This window comes from Pleurodeles waltl, chromosome 5 (genome assembly GCF_031143425.1).
Source record: "Pleurodeles waltl isolate 20211129_DDA chromosome 5, aPleWal1.hap1.20221129, whole genome shotgun sequence".
NCBI lineage: Eukaryota > Metazoa > Chordata > Amphibia > Caudata > Salamandridae > Pleurodeles > Pleurodeles waltl.
In genome coordinates this window covers 1,369,892,348-1,369,908,081 of record NC_090444.1, presented here as the reverse complement: position 1 = coordinate 1,369,908,081, position 15,734 = coordinate 1,369,892,348, and the positions used below count along the sequence as shown (strand labels likewise).

At 44.5% G+C, this 15,734-nt stretch overlaps 1 protein-coding gene across 1 annotated transcript in view; it reads right to left on the bottom strand.

The window, feature by feature from the left end:
• ELOVL4 (ELOVL fatty acid elongase 4) overlaps positions 1-15,734 on the bottom strand; it is a 185,482-nt gene that overhangs the window by 68,023 nt on the left and 101,725 nt on the right. The window lies entirely within an intron of this gene.

Below are 15,734 nucleotides of genomic sequence, written 5' to 3'. Positions count from 1 at the left end.
GAGACAATACATTTTTGGATCTTTGCTAAAGACGCCTTCAGCTGTTGCTAAAGTTCTCTTCAACACATTAAAAAGAAATATAAAGAGTGGGCTTTGGCAGAGGCAAGCGTAGGAACGGTAAGAGAGAGTGTTATTCCCTATGCCTGCCATTATTTAGGGCCCCATGCCTGTACTGAAACATGTTTTATAGATATTGAAGAATGCTTATCCTGTTTGTTATTGTCAGCTAGTACCAACCGATGGCACCCAATACGAAAGCTGCTTTTTCTGTCCTTAAGGACACATATTTTTGTTAACTTGGAAACAGGCTATTATAGCAGGTGGGCCTGGCATGACACTCTTGACCAGTAGTCCATACAATCTTCTAAAACTCCCGCCAGTGGATCAGCCCTATTCAGCCATTGCCTATAATATATTTTTCATCCTTTGCCACTGCATGGCTCGGCAACGGTTATGTTATGCCATGTGTGCTGCCATTAAAGTTTGTTGTTGGATCCAAGGAGCCTTTCGTCATTAAATTGCAGTTGCAACATGACGTGTATGTTGAAATTGAGAGTTAGTGTGTGTTCTTTTATATATATTTCTTTTACTAGAGACAGCTGAGAAGGTTAAGGAGTTTATGGAACCATACATTCCTGAGAGGGTCATGTTTTAAATCAATTCATTCTGTATTGCTCAGATAACAGGGACTAATAAAGCAAAGGGTAAATAGGGCCAAAAACGTACATGGGAAATTCTAAAGTTGGACACAAACCAATGATACTGTGAAAGTGCTAGCATTTGGGGGATGTCAGATCTAGCAAAACTATGTACTATGTCCACTAAATAAAACATAAGCAAACACACCCCTCCTGGTAACTGGTACAAACAAACCAAAATTATTAAAAACAACACATAAGCATAAACACAGTTAATAGCACTGTAAACACAAAAAAACAATGTAAAACCACTGCAGCTGTAAAAGTGAATAGTTGATTGACATTTTACAGAACAGCTACTGATGATACACATTTATTTACAAAGGATATGGATTTATTAGCAAATAAAGAAAACAGCATTGGTATGTACAAAATCTTATTTAAAAGACCAATGTGTCAAGTCTGAGCAGAATTGTGTTGTTACCGTGCTCTACCAGCCAATCAGATCTCATCCTATACTTAAGCAGAGAGTAAGGACAAAAAATGCCAAATCTAGGGTATGTAGCACTAGCAAAGCAACCTGGGTGTCTGACTGATACTGGGTCCACCATCCTACCAGCCAACCAGAAGGCGGTCTGAGCTCCTTTTCATTTTTTCTACATTTTGTACCTTTGCACACAGCATGTCCTCATTCAGGCATCCAAAGGAAAGAGCACAGCAATCTAAGAATATCATCTATCATAACATCAGTTTGGTCTTGGTACATTCGGGAAAGGCCCAGACCCACTGGATATTTGTTTTTGTGTTGCTATATTTGTTTTACCACCATGTCCCTAAATCCATTCTCACACTTCTCCTGAACACGACCCAACATTAGAAGTACAACTCATCTGCAGGTCACAGTCATACACTTCAAAAGTCAGAAACATCTCAAAACATCCACTCATAACCTCCACTACCAGCTTACTTTGCTCCTCATGCACATTCTGTATAACTAGATGCCACAGGTTTAGGCACTGTAAATTTCATTACATAGATGCAAACATCATCACAAAGATGTTTAACCTTAGTTTTTACACATACCCAAAACTTCTTCACACTTGTACTCCAAAGCAACAGCATACATCAAATCGATTGTATGTCAAAACTTGTTTGTGGTTTTGTTGTTAACTACAAGTCCTCCTGGCCTTGCATGCTGTAAGAATTAACCATGTTCCCCCCAGCTCCTCCAGATAACTACCCCCTTACCACTATTATCAAAGGGCTTTGCAGACTGCAAACTTCCATCCATACTATAGAACTACACTGGCCTTCCAGAATTAGCAAATCTTCTTTAAAGAAATGTTAGAAATTGCGGTCTCTAGTTGGCAGAGGTATGCACCCTGTCCAAGAAGAGACCACAATCCTAGTCAGGGTAAGTCACAACACAATCCAAATTATCCTGTGCTCACCCTCTGGTAGCTTCGCACAGTGCAGGCATGTTTAACTTAGAAGGCAATGTGTAAAGGTTTTGTGCAATAACTCATACAGTAACTGTGAAAATGCCACAAAAAGTACTCCACACCAGTTTAGAAAAACTGATAATATTTATCTGAATAAAACAGGATAAAAATGACAAAAATCAAATATGCACAAATCGAGATATCACTTTTTAAAAGTTTAAATGTGTCTCAATCCTTAAGAATAAGAGGTTATATCCTTGTAACACACAGTTTCTGGGATGAGTAAAAAATAACTCACGGGGAACGCAGAGGAGGAGATGTGTTGAAAAATAAGGCGCTGCATCAGACTCCCTGGCGTGGCAAAGACGATGCGTTGTTTCTTTTCACGCTGCAAGGTGATGCATATATTTCCAGGAGCGCAGCCTTGGTTCCTAACTGTGATGTGGGGATATTTTGACACCCCGAGATGATGCGTTGATAATCTTTGATGCGCTGGTAGAGGTAGCAGGCGTTGCGTCAATCCAGTAGGCGATGCAGTGATTTCTCCCCCGCTAGGCAGGCGCTGCATCTATTAATGCAGGCGTTGTGTTGATTTTTCGACACACAGGGATTTTGTTATCTGGAGTGAAGTCATTGTGACCCTGAAACTTCAGAAGAGGAGGCAAGCTCAATCCAAGCCATTGAAGAGTACTTGTGGGGAAGGCAGAGTCCTTCCAACAGAGTTCGAGGCCAGCAGGGCAACAAAAAGAACAGCAGTCTTTCTCAGCAAAGCAGTCCAGACGAGTCCTTTGGGCAGCCAGGCAGTCCCTCTGACCGAGTCCAGGCGTAGATTCAGAAGTGTCTGATTTGATGGGGTCAGGGACAGAATATATATACCTAAAAGTGCCTTTAAAGTGGGGGAAACTTCAAAGAGTAGTTTTAAAGTGCACAAGTTCTCCTTTCAGCCCAGTCCTATCTGCCAGGGTCACTGTGGGGAGCTATCAGTCCTTTGTGTGAGGGCAGGCCACTGGCCTTTGAAGTGTAAGAGAGAGCCCCCCCACCCTTCCTGCCCAGGGAGACCCATTCAGTATGCAGATGAATGCAGATGTGACTGAGTGTCCTGTGTTTATGGCTGTCTGGGTGGAATGCACAATGGGAGCGGTCAACTAGCGCAGACCAGATGTGGATTGGAGACAGGCTGTAAGGTACAGATGGCAGTAAGTGCAGAGAAATGCCCACTTTCTAAAAGAGGCATTTCTAAAATAGTAATATTAAATCCAACTTCACCAATAAGTAGGATTTTCTATTACCATTCTGGCCATCCTAAACATGACAGGGCTACTCCTTTCAGATCAGAATCTACCACTTAAAAGTACATAAGGGCAGCTATAATGCTAGTGTATGAGAGAAGCATAATATTACAGTTCGAGGGCAACCTTCAAAGAAGCTAAACAAAAACTTCAGGCGATACGGCAAATTCCTATAAATGAACTAGATGACATCTCCCGGTTTCGACAGACTAGTTGAGATAATTGTACTTGGTTTGGATGAGGGATGTTCATTCTTTTGTCCTGGGGATGGGGAGTTGGGAAGTCTACTGTTGGGTAAGTTGCAAAGGGAGCAACAAATCTTATGGTTTCTTAACTGCGAAATTAAGTGCACAATGTGGGGGAATTCCAAGTACCCTCAAGGAGTGCATTCTCAACTACCTGTAGTGTGGCCTCTTGGGGTATATTGGTGTAAAGGGATTCTACATCAAGGGTAATCAGAGCATGTACAGCCACAGTGGAGTTGATTGACTCAATCAAGTTTAAGATGTCTTTGGTGTCTTTGAGGTAAGTAAGGGAATCCTTAACTAAGGGTTGTAAGAAGTGATCACAAAAAGCAGAGGGGGGCTCTAACACAGAGCCAATGCCTGAGACTATAGGGCATCCGGGAGGTTGTATTCTATCTTTATGTATCTTGGGAAGGCAATAGAAATACGGAATGCGTGGATGGACAGTGTCCAAAAATTCAGCCTCTTTTGCAGAGATCAACATGTTGGTCTTAGCTTCCTCTATCACACTCCGTATCTGAATCTGTAGCCTCTCAGTAGGGTCTTGTGTGATGGGGCGTAATAAGTAGAATCAAGTAAAAGATGTGTACATTCTTGCCTGTAATTGTTCAAATTCATCACAACTATGGCCCCACCCTTATCGGCAGGTTTATTTCAGGAATACGTCCTCAGGTAGGTCCCGAATGCGGATTCGGCTTCTATCAAGTAAGTGCTAGACAGGAAAGCTTTTGTCCACACAATGGTATGGGACAGGTTTATTTTAGCCGCTGACGCGCAGCCTGTTGCGTGACGATTACCGTCGCCTGGCTGGACCAATGCGCGAGGGATACCCCTCTAGACAATAGTATGTAATAGGGCCAACCTGGGCTGTGTGACAGGTATGCTGTTTGGACCCCTGCAAATTTGTAACGACCGGACACTTGGTTTACCCCTTGTAGGCAATTTGTGGGGGAGAGGTAGGAAAGACTTTTTGTGCCTGATTTTTTTTTTATCCTGATTACGACTGAGTGTGTTTGAGATGTATTTCCTGTAGAAGCGCGATATTGTGACGCCGAGAGGTGCCAATGTAGCATCTCTGGGACAACTGGTCCTGAGGCATATTTGATTATTTTTGATTTGTCCCCATGTCTTTATAGTTATAGCGCCTGTCTCCCGGCACGGGTACTCCTATGGAGCAGGAACCTCAATGTAGGACGGTGAACCTGTCTATGACTGTGTTTTTTCACTACCACTGAGCACCTTTATCACAGAGTGCCACTTGTCACTTCAATTGATTTATTTTTTTAGTAACCTGCTATGCGTTCTATTTTTCATACCTTGTTTCTCCACAGGTTGACCTCTAGACTTGACTAGTGTGATGTACAGTACATTAGAGTAAGTGTTTAGAATATTGTGGCTTTACAGTTTCAGACTAATTGCAGTCTAAAGTGGTCATTACAACCTCGGTGGTCTTTTAAGAAGACCGCCGAGGGACCGGCGTGCGGAAGACCGCCAGTAGTGGCGGTTTGCCGCTCGGCGTATTATGACCGTTGGCTGCCCTCCGTCGTTTTTCCGACGGAGAGCCGCCAACAGCCATACTGGCGGGCGGCGGGGAAGTGGAGGTTGCTCCACCTCCACCGCCACGCCAACAGAACGCCGCTGAGCTAATCACGTCCTGTGATTCTGCGCGGCGGTGTTCTGTTGGCGGTGTGGTGTTGGCTGAGCTGCCCCCATGTCTCCCGTCCCCTCCCGGCGGATCGACGGAACAGGTAAGTCTATCGTCCGTTGGGGAGGGGGGTGGGGGGAAGCTGGGTGTTGTGTGGGTGCATGGGGGTGTGCATCTGTGTATGTAGGGGGGTATGTGAGTGCGTGTGTGGATGTTGGCATGTATTTCGGGGTGTGTGCATGTGTGTGTTGGTGGTGCCTGCGTGCGTGTCGGTGTGTATGTGTAAGGTAATGTCGGGGTCGGGGTGGGGAGGGGTGCCCTGCCACCTTTGAGGGATGGCAGGGGTGGTGGGGGGTGTAGGGGAGGGAGTCGGGGCGGGGGAGACCCCTATCAGTGCCAGGGAACAAATTCCCTGGCACTGATAGTGCTTACCACCATGGATTTCATGGTCACAATACCAGCGGCGTTATTGTCACGGCCGCCGGGCTGGAGACCCAGGTCTCCAGGCCAGCGGGCGGAACAGGGAAGCGGCGGATGACCATGGTGGTAACCGCCATGGTCATAATACTAAAAAAAAGACCGTCAGCCTGTTGGCGGTCTTACCGCCGCTTTAACACCGTCCACCAGGGTTGTAATGACCCCCTTAGTGTTCAACAAAAGGAGAAGTGTTGATGGTTTTTGGTCCTGAAGAAGCGTCACTGGATCCAGATGGACCCCTGAGACGCGAAACATGTTGACTTACACTGAATAGGGGTGTTAGATAATTCTCCCCCCTCCCTTTTAATTTGTGATTGCGAGAGTGAATGAGCATTACCTCAACCCTCACTTTTTTTGGCAGGGTTCTTGAGCCAATTAAAAAAAATATATATTTTTGTTCTCCTTTGTGTGGTATACCCATTATTGGTGCACTACTTGTCACTACTCTTTGGTTTGGGCACTTGATTATTGAGAAAAGATCTCTGTCAAAGAGCCCCCTTTCGGGGTGCCCGCAGACATTGCAGTGCCGGTCTGACAAGGAGCTTGCCCTTTGATGAAGCATGACATCCTATGGGATGTGTGAGGGCACTTTGCTCCTGACAAAAGGACTGTCCTGTGGTCCAAGATTTCTCTTGGACCAGTGTACCTAGATTTATTTAGTACCATTAAGGAGTTAGCCAGAGTTAAGACACTGGGGACTGACAGCTTTATTGTTGAGTTCTAGGCCATGTATGTTGATATATTGGCCCCACGGCTGGAGACCCTCTATAGGGCCGCATAGGAGAAGGACATATTACCGGCGATGACAAGGGAGGCAGTGGTGGTTCCCCTACTGAAACCTGGTAAGGACCTGACAGATTGTGGTGCGTATAGACCATTATCCATGTTGAATCTGGATTACAAGATCCTTAGCAAGCTCCTAGCAATGAGATTACTCCCCCACATGTCGAAGTTGGTACACCCAGACCATGCCGGTTTTGTTCCAGGGCGAAATACGGCAGGCAACATACGCCGACTGCTGGCAGTCATGAGAGAGACCTCCTATGACTCAACGACAGTGGGTGTATTGGCAGTGGACATCGAGAAGGCTTTTGACAGCCTGGAGTGGTGTTTCTTGTATGCGGTGATGGGGAAGATGGGACTGGGGTCCGGCTACAACACGTGAATAAAGCTGCTATATACTTAACCAACAGCTAGAGCTCGCACCTGTAGGACAATATCAGACAGCTACACAGTAGAACGAGGTACAAGGCAGGGCTGCCCTCTGTTGCTATTTGCAATAGCAATGGAACCATTGGTGGCAGCGGGTCGGAGAGGGATAGGGGGCAGGGGATAAGAGCTTGTGGGGGAGTCATCATATTGCCCTATATGCAGATGACTTGCTAATCTTTTTGAAGCATATGCAGAGAGATCTGGGGATATCTTGGGAATCAGAGTTAACTGGGACAAGACCCGACTCTTTCCCCTGGGGTCAACCGGGACACCCCCCCCAGGAGCTGAATGCTGTGGTGTGGGAACCACACTGCCTCTCCTACTTAGGGGTCAAAATATATCACGACCCGCCGGACCTCCTAGGAGGAAGCATTGGGAAAGCCCTCCTATCCCTACAGACTTGCATGGCCTTTTGGCAGACATTACCGCTGTCAGTAGCAGGTAGGTTAACACTCCTTAAAATGGTAGGTCTGCCCAGGTTACTAAACTATTTCACAGTCATGCCCGGTATGGATTCCCGGGGCAACCTCTAGGGAATTGGATACACTGGTGGTGTTCATCATTTGGGATACTGGGCGACGCTCGGTTGCTCTACCTAAACTCCAACTGTCGTCGTTAGAGGGAGGTTTGGCAGTCCCTAATTTTGAGGTTTACTACCTAGCAGCACAGCTCCAGAGACTTGCACAGTGGATAATGAGCAGATGGGACCCTGTGGAGTTGGCAGGGCCGTTCACCCCTGCTGACGAGACTACGGGAGGTAATGTTGGGAATCCGCTGTGCTAGGGGAGAGAAAGACTCCCCTCAACTGAGAACAATTACACAATTCTGGGCCAGCTACCTGCGCAGGCTTAGGACCACGACTCCGTACTCCCCAGACGTTCCCCTGCTGTTCCTTCTGGCGCTGCCGCACAGGGGCGACTGGGAGGGGTTGTATACTTGGTATGCAGCAGGTGTGTTGACAGTTGGGACCCTGTTTAAAGACGGCATACTGAGCTTATTTGAGGACCACAGGGCAGAGTTTAACCTACCAAGGGCCATTTTTTACTGCATGGCTCAGCATCGGCAGGTATTCGACGATACTGGCGGTAGTGGCTGGGGGAACCACAGACACAAACAACCAGTACCTATCTGGTGACCTCGGCGGGGTGAATAAAAGCTACCATGAACTTATATAATAGAATACGAATAGATATAACTCTGTAGCTGACTTTGCTGAGGCAGAAGTGGGAAGGAGATTTAGACATCAATACCCCCGACAAGGCCTGGGAGCAAATATTAGAAAGGACCCCTAAGGGGTCGAGGAATGCCAGATTTAAATTAAATCAATCAATTTTTACGTATTACATCGGGCATATTTAGCCCCAAGACAGATTAACAGGCATTTCAGCACTGTAGGAGCATCATGCCCAAGATGTGGGGAGCTCAGCGCCAAATTCAAAAACATATGTTCTGGGACTGCCCTCAAGTTGGATCGTTCTGGGAAGGGGTGACCCAAGCAGGTGTGATAGATAAAGCTGTACTTTGCACCATGAGTCATTGCCTATTTTAGTCAAGAAGCTCTGAGAGAGATGGCCCAGAATCATTGGGACCCTGAATGAGAGGGACAATAATAGGGCCCAACCATCCATCTCCTGCAGAAAGAGATACCTCGGAGGGAAACCTTGACTCACCTTGCCCACAGACCTACGAGACGCTATTGCCCCCACCATATTGGATACACTGCACAACACCACCTATGACTCACTGGGGAGTGGAGAGGGAAGTTGGGGTGGTAAGGGGGAAGAGAAACAACAACCATTTAGTAACGACCTCGAGGAATGGGAATAGATGGAAAAACACATGCATGTTGAACGATTGTAAGGGATGTAAACATTTGAAGCCTTACCTGTATGTTTGTTCACTCACTCATGATAAAACCAATAAAAATTTGTTATAAAAAAAATTGATTACCTAGGACCTACCTTAAGGGTGACTTATAAGTATAAATAGGGGAGTTTAAGGCCTGGCAAGTAGTTGTAAACGCCAAATCCAAGTGACAGTGAAACTGCACACACAGGCCTTGCAATGGCAGGCCTGAGACATGGTTAAAGGGCTACTTATGTGGGTGGCACAATCAGTGCAGCAGGCCCACTAATCGCATTTAATTTACAGGCCCTGTGCACAGGTAATGCAATTTACTAGGGACTGACAAGGACATTAAATATGTCAATCGGTTTGAGCCATTGTTACCATGTTTTTAGGGAGAGCACATGCACTTTATCACTGATTAGCAGTGGTAAGTGTCCAGAGTCATAATACCAACAAAACTGAGGTCAGAAAAAGAGGAGGATGAAGGCCAAAAGTTAGGGGTGACCCTTCAGAGAGGGCATTTTTCCAACAGGAAATGGCCACAAAATCCATTAGTCTCATGTTATTTTTGTGCTCAGTTTAAGAGCGATCCCAGTAAGCCTGCTGGTTTACCGAGACCTTTTCCTGTTCCACCTGAATCTTGCAATACAGTGTGATTAGATTTAATTGGAGAATTACCTAAAAATCAGTGCTGCACGGTAATTCTAGTGGTGGTACACCATTTGACTAACAGAAGTCATTTTGCATATTTATTTGGGTTACCCACTTCTAAAGAGTCTAAAGAGTCTGTACACATTTTTGCCCAACACATTGCATGTTGTGTCACAGGTTTGACCTACTTTTTTTTACAATTTTATAGAACACAAACTTGGCCCCCAAAGGCATTTAATGCTTTATATGAGAACTACATTACATAATGTCAGATTTGTTTTCCTTTTTGTAGGCACAGGGAGATTAAGTGATTTGTCCAGAATCATGCTGCTGAGTCAGTGCCTGGATTCAAACCTGGTTCCCCAGCTCAAAGTCAGCAGCTCTGGCCATTAGGCCACACTACTGATAAAGGACCCCAATTTATTTCAACAGTTTTGTCTGCCTTGTGCAAAGAAATTGATATGGAAGCTGGCTTCTCCTCTATTCTCAACTGGAGGAATCACAGGAAGGTGAGCTGACACTCAGACTTGAATTGGTTTCCCTGGTCTGCAGCTCTGGCTGTTATGCCACATCCTCTCCCTCCACTGGAGTGTCACCTTTTGTTTTGCACATGTGGTCACCATCCACACATATCCTGAGAACACTTCCTACCTATATTGCTTTCTTCGGTGCACAGATATATAGCTTAGTTAATAGACATTCAGAAATCAGCATATAAAGCCTTAGAAAAAGCTATGGACAAGGTACAAATTCTCTGCTGATCTCAAGAGAATCCAGCACCTCAATACATCATAGATGAGAAAGTACAGTTACTTGTACAAATTTGCATCTGAATAAATATTCTCAATTGCAAGCCATGATTGCGGGTCTATTTATGACTGAACTAACTGTGAATCCCATTACTGTACTATTGAAGTTGTCCCCGTCTACGAAAATCATCTAGTATTTCATGTATATGCAAAAATACATTTTCATCCACATCCTATGGTAGTTTAGGTGAATTCTGAAAATGAATAAGAGATACATAAGATTTCAGACACAGACTTCTCAGAAAAAAAGTTGCCCTACATGGTAGATTAGAAGCAGCCTGGTCCTGAGGAGTGATCATGGGAACCAGCTGCTAAACTTCATACCTCACATCTGTGAAATTAATTTTATGCAAGACATCCTGACAAACCAGGGGCTCTGCTGCCGAGATGGCAGTTTTTAGGTGGAGGCACTGTCAGGAAACATGTCATGAGATAAGGCTTACTGTTTATGGCTGAGAGAGAGTATAATACTTCAACCCACATGTGCTATGCAAAGTTCAGACAAGTAAAGTCTACAGATGTCCACAGAGTGTCACTGTGGTGTGAGGCTACATGTGTGCAGAGACCACACTATGTGACAGCACCTTAACCCCTTGGATGCGGGCATCGGCCACTGGCCGACGCCCGCACTACCTCCCTGGTGCGGTCACGACCAGTGGCCGACACCAGGGAGGGGGTTAATAAATCCTTGGGTGCATCGCACCTAAGGATTTTTTTTTTTTGTTCCCCGGGAGACACGGAAGCTCTTCCGTGTCTCCCCCTGCCCCCCACCTGCCCCTTTGTGACATCACTTTGTGGATTTCCCCATCGGAGGAAGAAGCGGCCTAGCGGCCACTTCCTGCTCCAATGGGGAAAACGGCCACAAACGGCCTTCCTGACGTTCGGGAAGGCCTCATAAGAAAGGGGAGAGTCTCCCCTTTCTTACAAGGCCTTTCTGGAAGTGTTTCCTGCCCCCGATCGCAGCACAGCTGCGATCGGGGGCCAGGAAACACCACTAGACACCAGGGATTTCCCTTGGGGGGGTCGGCCCTCTTGGAAAACGGTAGGTGCCCCTTGGGGGGGGCGGGATCGCTCGCGATCGCGCCCCCCCAGTGGCTAAATTTTATTTAAAAAAAAAAAGAAAAAGAAATGGGCAGGGGGTCGCCTGTGGGCAGGGTGACCCCCTGTGGGGGCAATATTTTTTTTGAGTTGTTGTAGGATTTACCTGGGGGCCATTTTGGCCCCCAAGGAAACCATACAACAACTAAAAAAATATAGATCTATATATATATATCTACATATATCTATCTACATGGATATATCTATAGATAGATCTATAGATATATATATATATATATATATATAGATCTATCTATTCTATCTATAGACATATCTATGTAGATATAGATATATATATATATATCTATCACTTTTGTCAATACGTGTGTGGTTTCCCTGGGGGCTGCGATCGGCCCCCAGAAAACCAGACCCACATATAAAAGTGATATATATATATATATGTACATATATATATGTATACAGATTTGCCACCAGTTGTCTTGCAGTTGCAGCTTGCGTCTTCAAAGCAATGCACATACTTCAACTGACGCTTTTCAACTGTAGCTTTTAGGCAGCAATAAAAAAGTCAAGTAAGTATTGTGATTATGTTTCTGCTACGAAAGGGTCAGACTTGTCTAGTGGCAGTTTTAGTGCCATAAAGAAGCGCAGAAGGTTTATATGCCTACTGCAAAGAGCAAATCTGTATTCTATGTAAATAGCTGAGTACGTTAGTAAAGTCAGCCATTACCTGCGCTATAATACAAATAAAATGTATGTGCGGGGTGGAGGGCGGCTATGGAGAGATGAAGGGCACTTTTGCTGGGTGGGTATCTCACACACACCATCGATTTTGTGACTGTCTACGTAGGCTAGAGTTTTAGAGCAACAGTTTAGCCAATAGCAGAGATGGCATCTTGATGGATGACTGCTGCAGTCACTAGGGTTATAGAGGACAGCTCTGACATAGGATCAGAGACTGAGACATCAGATACTGAGGCAGCATCTGAGGGATAGGACAATGGCGCAGACTCTGGGAGTGATTTTTCAGCCGGAGGAGTCCCATTCGATAACTCCTCTTCCAGTAAATTATGAGGGAGGTGATGAGGACAGTCCTGCTGTCCCTTCGCAAGCAGTCTGTGCAAAGGGGTAATAGTGGGTTAGCCCAACCCAGAGAGCAGGTGAATGGGGCGGCAAGCAGAGAGAGAGAGTGCTCTCTTGGGAGCTCCCCAATTTAGTTCAGCCCCAAATTCCACCGCCCAAATCGTATTGTGGAGACATCAAAATTATCTATCGCAAAGCAAACTGGTTTTGTAAGGCAGGCACCTGTGTTTTTGCTCCTGGGGTCGGCGGCCATATAGAGAAACACACTAAACCCAAACATTTCTGTAAACTAGACATTCGGGGGAGTCCACAGAGGTGTGACTTGTGTGGATTCCCCAAAGTTTTCTTACCCAGAATACCCTGCAAAGCTGAAATGTTGAATAAAAACTCTATTTTTCTTGCATTTCTGTCACACAAACTACAGGAATATGCTGGGATCCACAAAATTCCTACCACCCAGTGATTCCTCACCTGTCCTGATAAAAACACTACCCCACTTGAGTGTCTACACCTAGTGCCTGCGTCAGGAATGGATCACCCCAGGGTCAACAGCTGCCACATGTAAGGACCAACATTGACCGTTGTGTGATCTATTCCTGTCGCAGGCACCAGGCTTACCCATTTTTATCGGGAGACTTGGGGGAACGCTGGGTGGAAGGAAATTTGTGGCTCCTCTCAGATTCCAGAACTTTCTGTCACCGAAATGTGAGGAAAATGTGTTTTTTTAGCCAAATTGTGAGGTTTGCAAAGGATTCTGGGTAACAGAACCTGGTCAGAGCCCCATAAGTCACCCCATCTTTGATTCCCCTAGGTCTCTAGTTTTGAAAAATGCACAGGTTTGGTAGGTTTCCCTAGGTGCCGGCTGAGCTAGAGGCCAAAATCTACAGCTAGGCACTCTGCAAAAAACACCTCAGATTTCAATGTACAAATGTGATGTGTCCATGTTGCGTTTCCTGTCGCGAGCATTAGGCCTACCCACGCAAGTGAGGTACCATTTTTATCGGGAGACTTGGGGGAACACAGAATAGCAAAACAAGTGTTATTGCCCCTTGTCTTTCTCTACATTTTTTCCTTCCAAATGTAAGACAGTATGTAAAAAAGACGTCTATTTGAGAAATGGCCTGTAATTCACATGCTAGTATGGGCCTCCCGGAATTCAGAGATGTGCAAATAATCACTGCTTCTCAACACCTTATCTTATGCCCATTTTGGAAATACAAAGGTTTGCTTGATACCTATTTTTCAGTCTTTATATTTCAGCAAATGAATTGCTGTATACCCGGTATAGAATGAAAACCCATTGTAAGGTGCAGCTTATTTATTGGCTCTGGGTACCTAGGGATCTTGATGAACCTACAAGCCCTATATATCCTCGCAACCGGAAGATTCCAGCACACATAACGGTATATTGCTTTAAAACATCTGACATTACAGGAAAAAGTTACAGAGTAAAACGTGGAGAAAAATGGCTGTTTTTTCTGTAGGAAAACCTTGTAGGATCTACACAAACGACCCCTTGCTGAATTCAGAATTTTGTCTACTTTTCAGAAATGTTTAGCTTTCCGGGATCCAGCATTGGTTTCACACCCATTCCGGTCACTAACTGGAAGGAGGCGGAAAGCACCAAATATAGTAAAAATGGGGTATCCCAGTAAAATGCCAAAATTGTGTTGAAAAATTGGTTTTCTGATTCAAGTCTGCACGTTCCTGAAAGGTGGGAAGATGGTGATTCTAGCACCAGAAACCCTTTGTTGATGCCATTTTCAGGGAAAAAACCACAAGCCTTCTTCAGCAGCCCTTTTTCCCATTTGTTTGAAAAAAACGAAATTTTCACTGTATTTTGGCTAATTTCTTGGTCTCCTCCAGGGGAAACCACAAACTCTGGGTACCATTAGAATCCCTAGGATGTTGGAAAAAAAGTACGCAAATCTGGTGTGGATAGCTTATGTGGACAAAAAGTTATGAACGCCTAAGCGCAAACTACCCCAAATAGCCAAAAAAGGGCTCAGCACTTGGGGGGGGGGGGTTGGGGGGGGAAGGCCCAGCAGCTAAGAGGTTAACTCACATTGTTTGGATTTTATAGCAACAAACAACAGCCATCTTGTGTTCTCAGCTAAGAGATTAACTCACATTGTTTGGATTTTATAGCAACAGCAGCCATCTTGAGTTCTCAAGTATACCTTTCCTTGAGTTTCACAGCATCCTTGCTAGACAATCAAGATACAATGCTTCTATAGCCAGAACCATACTAAATGGTTTCTATGTTTTTGTAATGCACAACTGCTTTGCAAGGAGGTTTGGAGAAAATAGGACATACAGATATGTATTCTGAAAATCAAGTTGTGCTGACCTATTTATTTTTTGAACATTTGGTTTTAGGCTGTGCTAAAGACCGAAGGATAGTTTCATTTGGGTCATTCCTGAGACAGAAGAGGAAAATAATTCTAATGTCAAGGTATGATTCATACAATATTTATATGTGATTATGAGTAATCGAGTCAGAACTGCTAGTAGTGATATATAAATGTCCAAGATAGAAGTCACAGGATATTAATGACCTTTTAAGAGACCCAAGGAGTCAAGTAGTAATTGATCTTCTCTTCATAGTTACAAAGCTTTGAGCAGTTACTTTAATGGAGAAGTGTAGATGAACCTATATATATATATATATATAAATATATTAGATCCTTATCTCTTTTATGCTATACTTTCAGGAATAACAAGCTGTGTATGGTAACACAGAGTTGCATACACAGAGAGACAACTTAGTGTTTGTATAGCTTTACTGTTATGTTATGATTAAATGCAGGACAGGTTACAAAAAAAATCCTGTCTTCTTTAGATACCCATTTCACCTGCAGATAACAGGGCACATCAGAAATAACAAGTGAGAATGGTGGTATCCAGTGTTTAAATTTCTCTCTTATCCCATTCTCCTTTTCCCATTTCTACTACTGCCCTCAAATGATTGTTGCATGTAATCTCCATTAGAGGTGGTGCAAGAGGCTGACTGCATCAATCTGTTGGAGCCAGAGTACAAAGTTAGTCCTATCCAACAGTAGATAATGAATATGCTACGTTTTTGCCTTCATTCGGATTTTGGGTTTATAATTTACAACTTTTCTTTTTAAAGAAATACTTGCTTCAACTTCTGGTGTCATAGGGAGGACTATTAAGCCCCAAAGCATATAATGCTATGGAAAATGCATGGTGTTGTTAATATGCATTCTTATGTGAAAACAAACGTCTTACAACTCTCAGCCCCTGGAAGGTCAGAGGGTCACATGTAAATCGCAACACAACAATCAACAAAATAGTGGTTAGAGCTAAATAAAATTC